The sequence below is a fragment of the Ochotona curzoniae genome, unplaced genomic scaffold (assembly GCF_017591425.1).
Source record: "Ochotona curzoniae isolate NIBS_2020 unplaced genomic scaffold, NIBS_Ocur_1.0 contig_291, whole genome shotgun sequence".
Lineage (NCBI taxonomy): Eukaryota > Metazoa > Chordata > Mammalia > Lagomorpha > Ochotonidae > Ochotona > Ochotona curzoniae.
The window spans coordinates 14,062,348-14,078,133 of record NW_024465649.1 but is presented as its reverse complement, the minus strand read 5'-3'; the positions used below and the strand labels follow the sequence as shown (position 1 = coordinate 14,078,133).

Sequence of the window (15,786 nt, the reverse complement as noted above, 5' to 3'; positions counted from 1 at the left end):
TATTTTATTTTTATCAGAAAGGCAGATTTCTTTCTTTTTCTAAAAAAAAGGTTTATTTATTTATTAGAAAGTCAGATATACCGAGAGGAGGAGAGACAGAGAGGAAGATCTTCCTTCTGATGATTCACTCCCCAAGTGAGTGCAACAGCCGATGCTATGCCAATCCGAAGCCTGAAGCCAGGAACTTCTTCCAGGTCTCCCATGCAGGTACAGGGTCCCAAGGCTTTGGGCTGTCCTCAACTGCTTTCCTGGGCCACAAGCAGGGAGCTGGATGGGAAGTGGAGCTGCTGGGATTAGAACCGGCGCCCATATGGGATCCTGGTGCGTTCAAGGAGAGGACTTTAGCTGCTAGGCCACACTGCTGGGCCCAGAAAGGCAGATTTCTAGAGAGAAGGTGAGACAGAAAAGGATCTTCCATCTGCTGCTTTACTGGCTAGATGATCACAATAGCTGGAGCTGAGCTCATCTAAGGCCAGCATCCAAGAGCTTCCTCTGGGTATCCCGTGTGGTTGCAGGCCCCAAGGCTTTGGCCTGTCCTCTGGATGCTTTCCTAGATTCTAAGTAAGGACTGATGGAAAGTAACAGCCGGGACATGAACTGGCACCCATTGAGATCGTGGTGCTTGCGAATGGAGAGTTTAGTCAGCTGAGCCATTACAGTGTGCCCTGTGTTGCCTTTCTTTATCTGCAGTCACTTTTCTTGATCTAAAGGTTACTCTGGGAGTGGTAGAGCTTTCTTTAAATTGGTGTTAGCCTGCTATATCTTCCATTACTTACTGTTTACTTTTAATCTACGTGTCCCTTTGTATTTGAAGCAGTTGTATAGCAGAACCTTACTTCTTAATAGATGTTGACAATCTCTTTCACTTTTGAAAGATAACGTCAAAGAACAGTTTCATATATTTTTTTTTCTCTTGAAACATTTAACTGTTTCACTCCTCTTCTTGCATGTTTTTTGAGGAAAATTTGGTATAATTCTTGCTTTTCCGCAATGGTAGGGGAGGTGTTTTTTTCCTTCTGATTCCTTTGTGAATTTTTTTCTTTACCTTTGATTTTCTGTCATTTGGGTGTCATATGCCTAGATGTAGTTTCTTTTGGCATTTGTAATTCTTGGTATTCCCTGAGATTCATGGGCCCCTGGATTTGTATATGACATTAATTTGGCAAAATTCTCAGTCCTTTTTGTAAATATTTCTTACATATATGTTCTGTATTATATGCTCCTTTTTTTTTTTTTTGTAAAAAATATTTGCCAGTGAGAGAGAGAGGGAGAAACATGCACTAGACAAAAAGTTCCCAGATGCCTGCAGTGACCCGTGCGGTGTCTTTAGGTGTCCCAGATTGGCAGCGGAACCCAATTCTTTAAGTCAGCATTGCTGCTTCCCAAGAGGCACATTAGCCAGACTCAGTGCTGGGCATTCGTCTAGGTGGATCTGTGATATGACTGTCCCTGCCTGTGGCTCAGTGAGTAGGACAGATCCCTGCCACCTCTTCTTCCATCCCCTCCCCGCCCCGCCCCGCCCCGCCCCCCTTTCTGTTTCTCTTGCCAATTTTTAGAAAAATTGTTTTGCCTTTGCACATTTGGAGGTTTCTATTGAGCTATCCTTTGGTGTTCCTTTGAAAAACTCTTTGAATTTTTTGAAGAATTCTTTGAAGAATTTTTCATCAGCCAGGTCCAGTGTCCTAATAAGCCCATCAACAGCATTTCTCATTTCTGTTATTGTTATTTTTACATTACAGTGTTTTAGTCTGTAGCATTCTTTTTGGTTCTTAGAATTTCAGTGTTTGCTTCCGCTGCCTATCTGTTCTTACAAGCTATTTTATGCATTATAGCTCTTAACATATTAATCATAAGTTTTTTGGGGGGGGAGCAAGAGGAAGACTATTATTATTTTATCGGAAAGTCAGATATACAGAGAAGAGGACAGAAAGAGAGGAAGATCCTATGTCTACTAATTCACTGTCCAAGTAGCCGCAATGGCTGGAGCTGCTCCAGCCCGAAGCCAGGAGCCAAGAGCTTCCTCTGGGTCTATCACGTGGGTACAGAGTCTCAAGGGTTTGGGCCTTCCCCGACTGCTTTCCCAGGCCACAAGCAGGGAGCTGGATGGGAAGTGGGGCTGCTGGGATTAGAACCGGCACCCGTATGTTATCCTAGGCAACTGTGCTGGGCTGAATCATAGTTGTTGAAGAAGCCACCTTCCTTGTTTTTTAAGATTTGTTTATTTATTTGAAAGTGTTACACAGAAAAGAGGAGAGACAGAGGCAGAGAGCGAGAAAGCAAGAGAGAGATCTTTTGTCAGCTGGTTCACTCCCCAAATGGCTATAACGGCCAGGGCTGAGTCCAGCTGAAGCCAACCCAGGAGCTGCTTCTGAATCTTTACCCTAGTTGAGTCCCAGTGATTGTGACCTTTAGAGGAGTGATCTAGTAGATTAAAACTCTCCCTCTCTAATTCTGCCTTTCAAATAGGTAACTGAAATGCTAAAGATACAAGATACAAATTGGTACAAGCCATTGGAGCTTTTTAGGGGAAAAGAGAAGTTTTATGTAAATTAAAATAGAGTATCTAAATTAGAATTCCAAAACTATGATTGCAGCTGTATCTTTCAGGCTTAGCATGGTTTGATCCATAATTAATTTAGCTTACAATAGGAGCTCATACCGGACTAATAAACTGGTTAAGCGGATAGGTTTTCCATAAATGTAGTATTTATTTTTTAAATAAAAATGTGTGTGGGCATGTGTGTGTGTGTATTGGGGTGGGAGATAGGCAGTTCGAGAATTCTGCATAAACATAGCCGAATAGATTTCTGCTATCTAAAAAAATTACAGGTATGAATTTGAGCTAAACTGTTAATTAACTGACAACCAAACAGTGTACTACTTTAAGGATTGTGTTAGGATTTTTCAGAGAACAGAACTAATAGATGTGGTACTGTAGCTTGTAGGCAAATCTCAGCCTCAGTACCCTGTGAGTCTATTCCTTATGGTACATTTATACTCTGCTTGTCTTTATTTGTCCTGATAGACATGAAAGTAAAGTATACAGACTGCCTTACTCAGTTCAGTTCAGTCCTAATCTCTTCGGGAATCACCGTCACAGACAAATCCACAAGTGCTGTTTAATCAAATCTGTTGTATATCTTGACTCAGTGATACTGACGTGTAAGATTGGCTATTAGAGAGATATATCCTTTAGAGTAGTTTCTTGCCCTCAGGTGTGTATAGATTTGTTTACATGGGCTAGAATTTGTTACATGATTAGTATTTCTTATTTGAAAATTAAACATACTCCTTGTTTTGATGCTGATCTTAAATCCCTTGGTGTTCAAAGCCTGTGTATATTTGACACAAATGTTATCATGTTTTCCACTATTTGTTGCACTACTCTACTTTTTGTTTAGTTTGTACTAGGTGGAAATAGTTACTTTATTTGCAGTTCTTGAACGAGAATGTGGTATTAGTGAAAGGTGTGAGATGATGATTAATATCGTGGAAACTGAAGCCCTATGTGAGAGTGGAGTAATAGCGTTGTCGGCCTCCCAGATCATGCTCTTTCAGTGGACTTTGGTCTTGATTTGCATGAATAGAACTGTTGTCAGAATTAATCTCTTCTCTCCCCTTTCTCCTCCTCCCCTCGTCGTCTCTCTCTACACTGTGAGTTTAAGTTTTGTTCATATTCAAAGGGTGTTGTTTCAAAATAAGATTTACTTACCTACTTCAGAGAATTGAAATAGTACTTTTTTGTTTCTATTTTTTTTAATTCATGCATTGTTTAGGGTTGAATTGATCACTTAAGTCCAGTAACTGATGGATTATTAACTGTACAAACAATGCAGTTCATCAGTTCGTTTTCAATCTGTTTCATGGTTAAAATCCTAGTCTTTCAATTTATTTTCTACTTCTTTTGCATAGATTAGTGTCTTGATGGTTAATATTGAAAACTATGAATTATTGAGCATTTGTTTATCAGCTCTGTCTGGGATTTAAAAAAATTATTAATTCTTTTTATTTTTGATGATTTTTACATAGTTGATTAGGGTGATAAGGGTCAAGGGCTACAGAAAGGTGAATTAGGTCACCATTTTCACATTCTCTTTTTTTTCCTTCCTGTATCTGGGGAAGATGGAGACAAGGAGAGACGCTATACCCAGCTTCCCAATTGTCTCTGTTCTCTGGGATGAGGGACAGCCACCTGATACCTCCCCAGGGTCCCTGATGTGGGGCATGCTCTGAGGGTCTTGCTCAGGAGGTTTCAGTAGTTAAACAGTTTTGAATTATTGCTGATCTCCCCACTCTAAGGATGAGGAAGTCTCTCCAGAAACCACTGGTTTACATAGTCTACTCTAGTCTCCAAATTGCTCAGATGTTCACTGCCAATACTTGGCTGGGGTAGTTGATATGTTTGTTCTACCTTTCTTCTCTGTTAGGGTACCAGATGTCCCCTGCAGACTCCAGCCGACTGCCATGTCCTCCATGTACATCTAGGGATGCCATCCACTGCTCCATCTAAGTCACTGAGGAGACCCTGTACTGATACATACACTCCAAAACAGGATCACAGATCCTGAGATTCTCCCCATGGTTGGAGTTCTCAGTCCAACAATTCAGTTGTGGGGGGAATCCCTTTAGAAACTTCATCTGAGGTGATCTCAGACCAGATTCTTGTGTGTGCTTGCACACACAAGATGCTGGTAGATACAGGGTCTGGCACAGAATGTCACCCACTTCAACCTACGCATACAGTGGTGGTTGCAATTGCTGGGTCAGTTCTGTCTCCAGCCCTGTCTCATATAATCCAGTGGGTACTACGGCCCAGCCCAACCGTACTCACCACACACTTGGCCCTCACGTACTCCAGTAGGGAGCTGCAGCCTAATCAGAGCAAACCACAATAGCTCCCACTAGGCCTGTCCTCAGCCTTGGTTCCTGTACTTGCCAGTATGTACAGTAGACTGGTCCAGTCTGTCCCACATCCCATTTTGTTCTTGTACATGTCAATGGGTGATAAAGCCAAGCTCAAACCACCAAACTCCACTATCCAGTCCACTTGAGCCAATGGGTGCCAACACCTGCCTAGTCATGCCTTACCCAGTCCTGGTTCTCATGCTCACCAATTGGAGCTGCAACCCATCAGAGAGGCATCCACCATTTCCCTATTGGGCCCACTGCCATGCCTAGTTCTTGCACTCTTCACATGGTTCTGCAGTATAACTTGACAGAATTTGGCCCCTGTGCCAGCATCTGCCGGTTGATGTTAAGTGAAGCTCAACCACTCCTCACTCACCCACTCTGGCTTATACATGCACTGATGGATACAGTTAGCCTAGCCTGACTTTCCCCCAAATCCAGCTGTCAGGCCCACAGGTGTTATAGCCTGGACCATTCTGGTCTGACCCATATCCCAACTCAAGCTCTCCAGTGGGAGTGGTGTTCCAGCAGGGTAACCCTTCACAGTCCCCCTACCGGCTTCATCCCATCTCCCCTACTGGGTCTCACGTGTGCTGGTTGGGTGCTGCAACCCAGTCTGGCATGTCCCGCCTCACCTCAACATTAACCAGTGGGTGCTGCACCTTGGCCAGTCTGGCTCATGCTCAGGTCCAGCTGATGCTGGTGGATGCTGCAGCCTAGCCCAGCCCATCCAACCCCTCTTTTTGGTCCTCAGGCAAACCGGCTGGTGTTGTGGTTTGACCCATCTTGTCCCATATCCCATTCTGGTTCTCAGATCTAGCAGTGGATAATATGAACTGTCGCATCCTGGCTTATTCCCAGAGTTGAGCCATGTGTATGCTGGTGGGTACTTTAACCTGGTCTGGTCTGAGCTGCTCAAGACCAAGCTGCTTGCTTCCAGCCTTGGTTCTTGTGCTCACCTGCAGGGATTGTGTCCCAGTAGAGGAGGTCCCCAAGCTCCTCCATCAGGACCTCTCCCAATGCCAGATCTTGCGCACACCAGAGGGTCCATGGCCTAGCCTGACTTAGTCCACCTCCTATCCTAGCAGGAACAGTTGCCTTTCTTGACTGGCCTTCACCCATTCCAGTTCTTACTGTTGGGTGTTACAGCCCAGCCAAGCCTTGTCCCCACCCAGACACAGCTCATGTATGGCTCAGTAGGGGCAGAGACCTAACCCAACCCATCCTACATCCACCCTGCCTCTTGCAAGGACCAGTGGGTGCTGGAGTTTTGCCCAGTCTAACATACTCCAGAACCAGTCCACACCCTTACCGAAGGGCACTGCAGTTATGTACAGACCAGAGAGCAGCCTCCATTCTGGTTCTCAGGCTCACCAATAGGAACCACCAACCAGCTGAGGAATCCCCTTTGTTTCCCTTTCAGGCCTGTTCCCAGCCACAGATCTTGCACATGCCAGTGTTTGCCCTGACCCAGCTTGTGTAGCCCATCACAAGTCTTGGCCTTTGCTGTTGGATACTGCAGCCTGGCCTGACTCAGCTGGCCTCTAGTCCTAACTCTTGCCAGTGCAAGCTGCAGCTAGCCTTGCTGTCTGCTCTCATCCCTGGGGTATGTAAACTTCTAGGTGTTATAGCCTGGGCTGGCATGACCCACACTCTAGCTTGGCTTTTTTATTTGCCAGTGGGCTAAGGTTTGCTCAGCCCTGCGTGGTCTGCTCCCTCTGAAAAGCAACTCACACATTTGCCAAAGGGTGGAGCTGCCTTGCCCAGCCTGACCAGCACCCAGGCCTGAACCACATGCTCACTGGCCGGAGCTATGACCCACCATGAGAATTTCCTAAGTTCCCCCACCAGGCGCACTTCCATACCCTGATCTCATGCATGTCAGTGGGTACTAGCCCCGCATAGCCAGCAACTCAGTCCTGGCCTTAGTACAAGCTGGTGAATGTTGAATCCCGGTCACCTCTACCATGTTTTGGGTGGGTCTGTGGGTGCTGCAGCCTGGACTGGTCTAGACTGTTTTCATCCCCAGTACCTGTAGATGTCGGCAGGTTCTGTGGTATTACCTAGCTCAACCCATCGCCACCACAACTCTTAAGCTGACCAGAGGGACTTGTAGTTCCACAGGGTTAGGCCCACATATCCCCCACAGAACCCACTTCCAGATCTGGTTCTGTCATGCTGATTAGAGTCATGGCCCAGCCTAACATTACCTGTCCCTTATTCCGACACTCACTGGTGAGTACTCTGATGTAGCCTTGCCAGAATGGCCACCAGCCCTAGCTTTTGTGTGGACTAGTGTGTGGTGGTCAGCAGTGTTCATGCTAATTAGTCCTGCTCAGGTTTCTCATGTGGGCTGGTGCATCTGTCTGACCCATAAATGTCCTATAGTCTCTCCCCTCCAAACTGCCAGGTTTCAGTCCCCTCGCTTACCTGCAGGTGCAGTAGACTTGTCGTTGGGAGTCCCTCAGGAGTCATTCCTCATCTGTAGCACACTCCCACAGTGGTCCTCCTTCCCCATATCTTCTTGCTCCATTCCCTAATCAGTCCCCAATCTGTGTGTCCAGGAATGCATGTGTTTTCCACCTAGCCTTCAGAAGCCCAGTGGGTGATGTGCTAGTCTGGAGCTCTGCCCCACCCACCAGATAACCAGTGCTGCCTTGTATTTACCCCTCCACACACCTGTGATCAAGGCCCATTGAAGTTCTCCAGGTCTGATCCACTAAAACACCATGTCAGCATGCTAACCTGGGCCTCTCCCCTCCTTTCTCCTCATCTCGCCCAAGACCAAGCACACAGAGAAATCCCCAGTTTGGTACCATCTGCCTAGACACTCACTCCCAGGTCCCCACTTACCCTGCTGGTACTATGCCCCTAACCCTGCTGCCAGTGCACATCCTCAGGCCTTGATGAGCCACCCCAACCCCCGACCGGCCTGAGGCAGAAGGGCTGGGCCATATCTTCTGTCTCTGGTTTCTCCTTGCTTTTCTGGTTTGGTAACTAGGGTTTCTTTTTTTAGATTTTACTTTATTTATTGATTTTAATATACTTTATTTTTAAATATTTGTTTATTTTTGTTGGAAAAGCAGATACACAGAGGGAAGGAGATAAAGAGAGAAAGACCTTTGCTGGTTCACTCCCCAAGTGACTACAATGCCAGAGTTGAGCCAGTCTGAAGCAAGGAGCTTCTTCTGGGTTTCCCATGTGGGTGCAGTGTCCTAAGGCTTTGGGCCATTGTTGACTGCTTTCCCAGGCCACAGTCAGGGAGCTGGATGGGAAGTGGAGTGGCCTGGATACGAACCAGCGCCATATGGGATCCTGTAGCATGCAAGGTGAAGACTTTAGCTACTAGACTTCTGCATGAGCCCATCAAAAGTTATTTGTTTAGGATCCTTGAAATGAAAGTGTATTATATGCTATAGTTAATTAAATAATTTCATCTCTTTTGAATATCTAATGTGTGTTAAGTACTGTGCCTTGGTGTAGAAGGATGAAGAAAAAGAGCTTTCTGTTTGGTTGAACTTGATGCTTTACATGGGTCCAGGAGTTTTATAAAGAGAAATTATGGGTAATGTGAATTGTGTTATAGATACAATATTATATGAATATAGAAGGCCATCCTGACCTTAACTCAAATCTACCCCCAAGGCATTTTTTAAGTGAGTGTCATTTCAAACAAATTTATTTTCTTGAATTATGAAAAAGAGCAGCATAGCCAGCATACAGTCACAATGCTGAGGACCACTGCATAAGCGTACACCTTTTAAAAGCTGGGATAGATGGGCCCGGTGGCGTGACCTAGTGGCTAAAGTCCTCGCCTTGAACGCACCAGGATCCCATGCGGCCACTGGTTCTAATCCCAGCAGCCCCACTTCCCATCCAGCTCCCTGCTTGTGGCCTGGGAAAGCAGTTGAGGATGGCCCAAAGCTTTGGGATCCTGCACCCGAGTGGGAAACCTGGAAGAAGTTCCTGGCTTCGGGCTTTGGATCGGCATAGAATCAGCCGTCGCGGTCACTTGGGGAATGAATCAATGGATGGAAGATCTTTCTCTCTGTCTCTCCTCCTCTCTGTATATCTGACTTTGTAATAAATAAATAAATCTTAAAAAAAAAAAAAAAGAAAAAGCTGGGATAGAGAACTGCTAAAATTAAGAAACCCCAAGACATTTTAAAATGTATTCCATGTTATAGACCTGTCAATTTAGTACTAATTTTCTATTCCTCTAAATGTGTTCTTGTGTTATCAAAAGGTGTTAAGAGTTTTAATTTTTATTATGAAGAGCCCATTCTAGATGAAAACTATTTGTCTCTATCCTAGGAAATGTTCTTTATGTAAAGTTACTACATTTCCCTTAAGATTTATTTATTTTTATTACAAAGTCAGGTATGCAGAGAGGAGGAGAGACAGAGAGGAAGATCTTGTCTCTGATGATTCACTCCCCAAGTGACCACAATAGCCGATGCTATGCTGATCCGAAGCTGGAAACCTGGAAATTCTTCCAGATTTCCCACATGGGTGCAGGGTCCCAAAGCTTTGGGCTGTCCTTGACTGCTTTCCCAGGCCACAAGCAGGGAGCTGGATGGGAAGTGGAGCTGCCGGGACTAGAACTGGTGTCCATATGGGATCCTGGCACATTCAGGCCGAGGACTTTAGCCACTAGGTGACTGCCCCTGGGCCCCTCCCTTTGCTTTTCTTCACTAAATTTTGATTTATTTGTTAGTTTACTAGCAGCTTTAAGTCTATTTTGAGAAAAAAAATGCAATAATTTATTTCATTGTGTCACTTGTCAGAGATAAGATCAGAGACTTAAGATCACTTACACAGATACACTTTATTTCTTTCCCCAAACCCTGACTAAAATGGTAAAAAGAAACAACAGAAGAGAAAGTACTGTGGATGAGAGATTTCAACAAGTAGAAAGTGTTAAGGTCTTCAGCCTATTTGGAAAATAGCTGTTGCCTGCGGAAAACGTTACAAGAAGCACAGCAGTACCTCCACAGAGCCTTCTGTCAGTGAAGTAGAGATCCAGGAATGTCCAAAGACTGAAGGGAAGATGGTGTAAGAAATTATTGGTTTTACCATTATTTTACCGTTCCCCATGTAGCTGTTTTTCCTCTTTGGCCTGCCAAAGTCCAAAGATTGATTTTCTGAAAGAATTGAATTACTAGTAGCTTGAATTGAAGGCTATTGGGCATAACTGAAGAAGGGAGAGGGGATGCATGGTTGAAAGCAGGTTGAGGAAAATGAAGTGTGAAGTCAATAGATGTGATTGGAGTCCAGTTACCATCTTGTGTAGTTTCCCTTCAGCCCATTTCAGCTGCTTCTGGGAATGTATGCAGTAGGGAGATAGTTGGACTTAACCAGGGCCATGGCTTTGCCAGCTTAGGCTGGATAAGAAAAGAAATACAATTCATGTAGAAAAGCCTAGAATTTTGTAGGAATGTCTGTAATATTTACTGGTGTCTGTAAGGATGCTTCAAAGAAATAAAATTCATGTCATGCAGATCATGTGTATGTGTGTATTTTCATACATTTGCATGGTGGTATATGTTTATTTATACACCATGCATGTCTAAGTACTTAAATTTATTATGAAGAATTGATCCACAGGCTTAGGGGGCTGAGAAGTTATACAGTCTTCTGTTTGCCTGTGATATAGTTCTGAAACTGGATGGCTAGTGAAATAAGTTACAGGTGAGGATAAGAGAAGATTGATGTCCTAGGTAAATCAGAGCGCAAATTCTCCTGACTTCCCTTGTCTGTTTATTCAGGCACTTCGTGGACTGAATTATGCTCACTCATATTGGGAAGGGAAATGTGCCTTACTCAGTCTATTGATTTAAATGCTACAATCTTCTCATCCAGAAACACTTCATAGATACAGAAATAGTCTTAAATATGGGCATCTCATGTCTCACTCAAGTTGAGATGTAGAATTACCATTACATTATTGGTCTTGCCTTCTGCATTAAAATGTGTGGGAACACACATACACACACACACACACACACACACACACACACACACACACACACACACATGCAGAGCAGAGCTAATTTTAGTTGTTCAGAAATATCTTCTCTTAGCTAAAGATTAGATTAGGAAAATGTTTGCTCATTCTCACTTCAACCATGATACTTTTAATTGACATGATCCTTTCATACTTCTGATGTGATCTAGTCTTTTGATAGATGTACATTTATTTCTAAGCATCGATGCCTGTTCTAATTTAAAACATATCATAAATGTGCCTATGTTTTTCAGTTCTCCAAGCAGTGATTCTGTATTTTTACTGATCTCTGGGAATGTGAGATTTTTAAGAGGATTTATTTATTTATTTGAAAATCAGAGTTACATAGAGATTGCCTGTCTCCAGAAAGATTTTCCATTGGTTGGTTTAGTCTCCAGTTGGCCTCAACTGCCAGGACTGAGTCGGGCTGAAGCCAGGAACCTGGAGCTTTGAATCTCCAGTGTGGGTGGTAGAGGTCCATGCACCTGGGCCATCCCCGGTTTTCTCAGGTCAATAGGAAGGAGCTGGATTGAATGCAGAGCAGCTGGGACATGAGCCAGTGTCCATATCTGGATGCTAACTCACAGGGTGATGGCTTTACTTGGTGCACCACCCTGTTGGTCCTCAAATGTGCATTTTAGATTTTTTCATACCCCCTTTAAAAATTTTTTTGATAAGCATATTATTTGCATATCAAATGGAATATCTATAATAATGTAAAAAATTTCTTTTGTTGCCTTAATTTCTCAACATTAAATAGTATTCATTCAGTTATTTTTTTAAGGTTTTTAAAAAAATTTTATTGGAAAGTTATATTTACAGAGAGAATGAAAAACAGGGAAATCTTTTTTATAAATATGATTGACAGCTTTAATAGCAGAATCTGCGAAGTGTAGATTTTTAAAAATTTATTTGTTTTTATTGCAAAGTCAGATATACAGAGAGAAGGAGAGACAGAGAGGAAGATCTTGTGTCTGATGATTCACTCCCCAAGTGACCACAATGGCTGGTGCTGTGCAGATCCGAAGCCAGCAGCCAGGAACCTTTCCTCTAGGTCTCCTACGCACGGGCAAGGTCCCAAAGCTTTGGGCCGTCCTCGACTGCTTTCCCAGGCCACAAGCAGGGAGCTGGATGGGAAAGTGGAGCTTCAGGGATTAGAACCGGCGCCCACATGGAATCCTGGCACATTAAGGCGAGGACTTTAGCTGCTAAGCCACTGTGCCGGACCCATCTTTTTTTTTTTTTTTTTTTAAGATTTCATTTTATTTTTATTGGAAGGTCAGATTTACAGAGAGAAGTAGAGGCAGAGAGGAAGGTCTTCCCATCTGTTGATTAACTCCCAAATTGGCTGCAATGGCTGGAGCGGAGCGGAGCTGATCCAAAGCCAGGAGCTTCTTCCAGGTCTGCTACGCAGGTGCAGGGTCCCAAAGTGTTGGGCCATCCTTGACTGCTTTCCCAGACCACGTGCAGGGAGCTGGATGGAAAATGGAGCTGCCAGGATTAGTACTGGTGTCCATGTGGGAGCCTGGTGTGTGCAAGGCAAGGACTTCAGCCACTACACTACAACTCTGGGCCTCAGGGTGAAAGATCTTATGTCCACTGGTTCACTCCTGAAGTGGCTGCAAAGGCTGGAGCTGAGTCGCTCTAAAGCCAGGAGCCAGGAGCTTTTTCAGGGTCCCCCAAGCAGGTACAGGGTCCTAAGGCTTTGGGCCATCCTCGAGTGCTTTCCCAGGCTACCAGCAGGGAGCTGAAAGGGAAGTGGGCAACGGGGACACGACACATGTATGGTGAGGATTTAGCTACTGAGTCATTGGGTTGGGCCCTCATTAGATTATTTCTAAGGTACTTGTTAAAAATCACTGTGTGGGGCCTGGCATGATAGTCTGGTTGCTAAAAGTCTTCGCCTTGTATGTGCCAGGATCCCATATGGGCACTGTTTCTAATCCCAGTGGCCTTGCTTTCCATCCAGCTCCCTGCTTGTGGCCTGGATAAGCACTCGAGAATGGCCCAAGGCTTTGGGACCTTTCATCTGTGTTCTGGTTCTCACATCTGCCAGTTGGTACTATGAACTGTTCCAGCCTAGCCTGCCACCAGACATGACCCACATGTATGAAGGTGGTACTATGACCTGGTCTGGTTTGCACTGCTCCCAGCCTTGGTTCCTGCACTTACCTGCAGGGACTGCATCCTGACAGGATTTCCCCAGGCTCCTCCATCAGGGCACCTCCCAGTCACAGAACTTGGTGTACACCATTGGATTCTTGGCACCCCCTGACTTGGCATACCTGTTAACCTGGCAGGTACAGTGACCTAGGCTAATCAACCCACATCCATGCTAGATCTTAGTGTTGAGTGCTACAGCCCAAACAGACTTGGTGCATACCCAAACCCTGTTCCTGTATGGTTCAGTGAGTGCCAAGACCTAGCCTAACCTGTCATCTACCCACTCTGGCTCTTGCGAGAACCAGTTGATGCTGGAGCTTAACCCAGTAGCACACCCCAGACTCAGCTTACATCCACATTGAGGGGAAACTGCAACCATATCCAGCCCAGTTTGCTGCTCCTATTCCAGCTCTCGCCTTCACCAGTGGGAACTGTCACCCAACCTGGGGATTCCCTTAGCTCCCCAACCAGGCTGGTTCCCAGCCACAGATCTCGCATGTGCCAGTGGTTGCTCTGACCCAGCTTGGCATAGCCCATCTGCTGTCCTGTTCTTTGCCATTAGATGCTGCAACCTGGACTGACCTGGTATGCTGCCAGTCCCAACTTTCGCTGGTTTCTGCAGGCTATCCCTGCCCAGTCTGCCCCCATCCCTGACTTTCATGCAAACTGGTAGGTGTGACAGCCTAGCCTAGCTCTGCATAGCACGTACTCTAGCCTAGCCCCTGCGTGTACCAATGTGTTATGGTTTGGCCTGGCCCTGCGTGTTCTGCCTCCCTCTCCCATCCCCCAGAGCCAATTCACTTACCTGCTGACAAGTGAAGAAGTAGCCCTGACTCTTGTACTCGCCAGTGGGAGTGACAGCCCACCAGGGGAGTGCCCCCAAATTTCCTACCAGGCCCACTCCCAGATCCAAATTTCATGCATGTCAGGAGGTGCTAGGCCCTTACCCAACAGTCTGCCCCCCTCACCCTCATAGTCTTGGCGTTTGTACTGGATGTTGTGGGCTGGCCTGCCTCACACCCAGTTCTTAGATGTGCCTGTGGGTGTTATAGCCTGGGCCAGCCCGACCTTTTCCAACCCCAGTACCCATGAGTGTTGGTGAGTTCCATGATCATGCCTGCCTCAGCCTGTCATTACCCCTAACCCTGAAGCAAACCAGCTGGTATGGCAGTCCCACAGGGGCGAGCCCACAGTCCCCCACAGAATCTACTCTCACGTACTGATTAGTATCATGCCCCAGCTTAACATAGTCCACATCCTCCCCAGTGCTCACTGGTGGTTACTGTGAGCCAACCCTGCTAGGCAGGCCAGGCCCTGCAACCATGGCTTTCGTGTGTGCTGGTAGATGCTGATTGAGATCTACAATCCCATCTCAGGTCTCACATGTGGGTGGATATATTAGTTTGGCCCCAAAAGGTCCTTTGGTTTCCCTCTTCTAAATCACCCAGTCTCAGCCCCCTCATTTACCTACAAGTGCAGTAGTGTGGTTGGTGGAAGTTGCTCAGAAGTCACTCTTCATTTGTCACATTTGCCCTCTGCAGTCCTCCCTTCCCCACATTTCCAGACCTTCTTCCCTGAGCAATCCACAGCGCCCATTCCTGCAACCACTCACATCTCCAAACCTGGTCCTTTGGCAGGATGTTGCACCAGCCTGCGGCCCTACCTACCTACCCAGAGTCCATGCACACTTGGATTCATGTCCCCAGACCCTGTCTGCTGGTGTGCTGGCATCTACCTTCCGCATATCTTTTTTTTTTTTTAATAGGATAGGCAACTAGCCTGGCACAGTGGTATAGATAACACAAATTTGACATTAGCCACGTCCAAGATGCCTGCCAACTACTAGCTGGTTTTCTCCTAGCGGTGTAACACTTGTCAGGCTACAGTGCAGTCTAGGCAGTTACCTGCAGCTAGGGGATAGCTTTGGCTTCTTAGAGGCCTTATAACATAAATGGTGTTCTTGTAAATTGCCATAATTAAAGTCATTGGGAAGAAAGTGTCCATTGTTGATGTTTTACTTTTTTACCTCATTAAAGCTAGTATGCAAAAATTCTTATCTCTTTATTGAAAGGTTCAACTTTTGACCTTCTTAGACAATATAATGTATTTTGCTGCTACCTTCTGTGCTAGCCAAGTCTTTAAATTTTAAGGAGTAGTTGTAGTTTAATGTTTAAACTCTGTTGTGTTTATTTGTGTGACTGTGGTAAGTTTATATTAAGAAATTTATGGCTTATTGTTTTAGCAAATGTAATGAGCAGTGTATTTTTTTTTCTTTAGGATCACACAGAACATACTAAATCTGAATCAGCGAGACTGGCTGATGGTACAGCAAGCATGATGAGTAAGCACAGAGAAGCCTGTTCCTTAGCACATGTGTAAAGGGAAAAAGGTAAGAAAACCAATGTTATTTCTTGTAGGGATTCAGTTTAAGAAAGCTACTGGATTTGTATGAAATAATGTTGATTTTTATTTGTGCTGCTTGCTTCATTTAAACGATGACTCAATCAGCAGTATAATTTTTTTTTTTTATTGATTACATTGTACTATGAGACATAGTTCTATAGGTACTGGGATTCCCCCCACCCCTATCCCACCCCTCCCCGCATGGTGGACTCCTCCACTTTGTTGTGAAACCACAGTTCAAGTTCAGTTGAGACACCTTCATTGTAAGCATATACCAAGCTTAGAGTCCAGCATCTTATTGTCCA

The 15,786-nt window shown here is 45.1% G+C and overlaps 1 protein-coding gene across 2 annotated transcripts in view; it reads left to right on the top strand.

Annotated features, from left to right (window-relative positions):
- Window positions 1–15,786, top strand: part of ZFYVE9 (zinc finger FYVE-type containing 9) — a 150,606-nt gene that overhangs the window by 33,089 nt on the left and 101,731 nt on the right. For both annotated transcript variants that reach the window (XM_040978540.1, XM_040978539.1), the window contains exon 2: window positions 15,356–15,467. The gene's annotated coding sequence lies outside the window, so the exon portion shown is untranslated. The remainder of the gene's footprint in view (window positions 1–15,355; window positions 15,468–15,786) is intronic.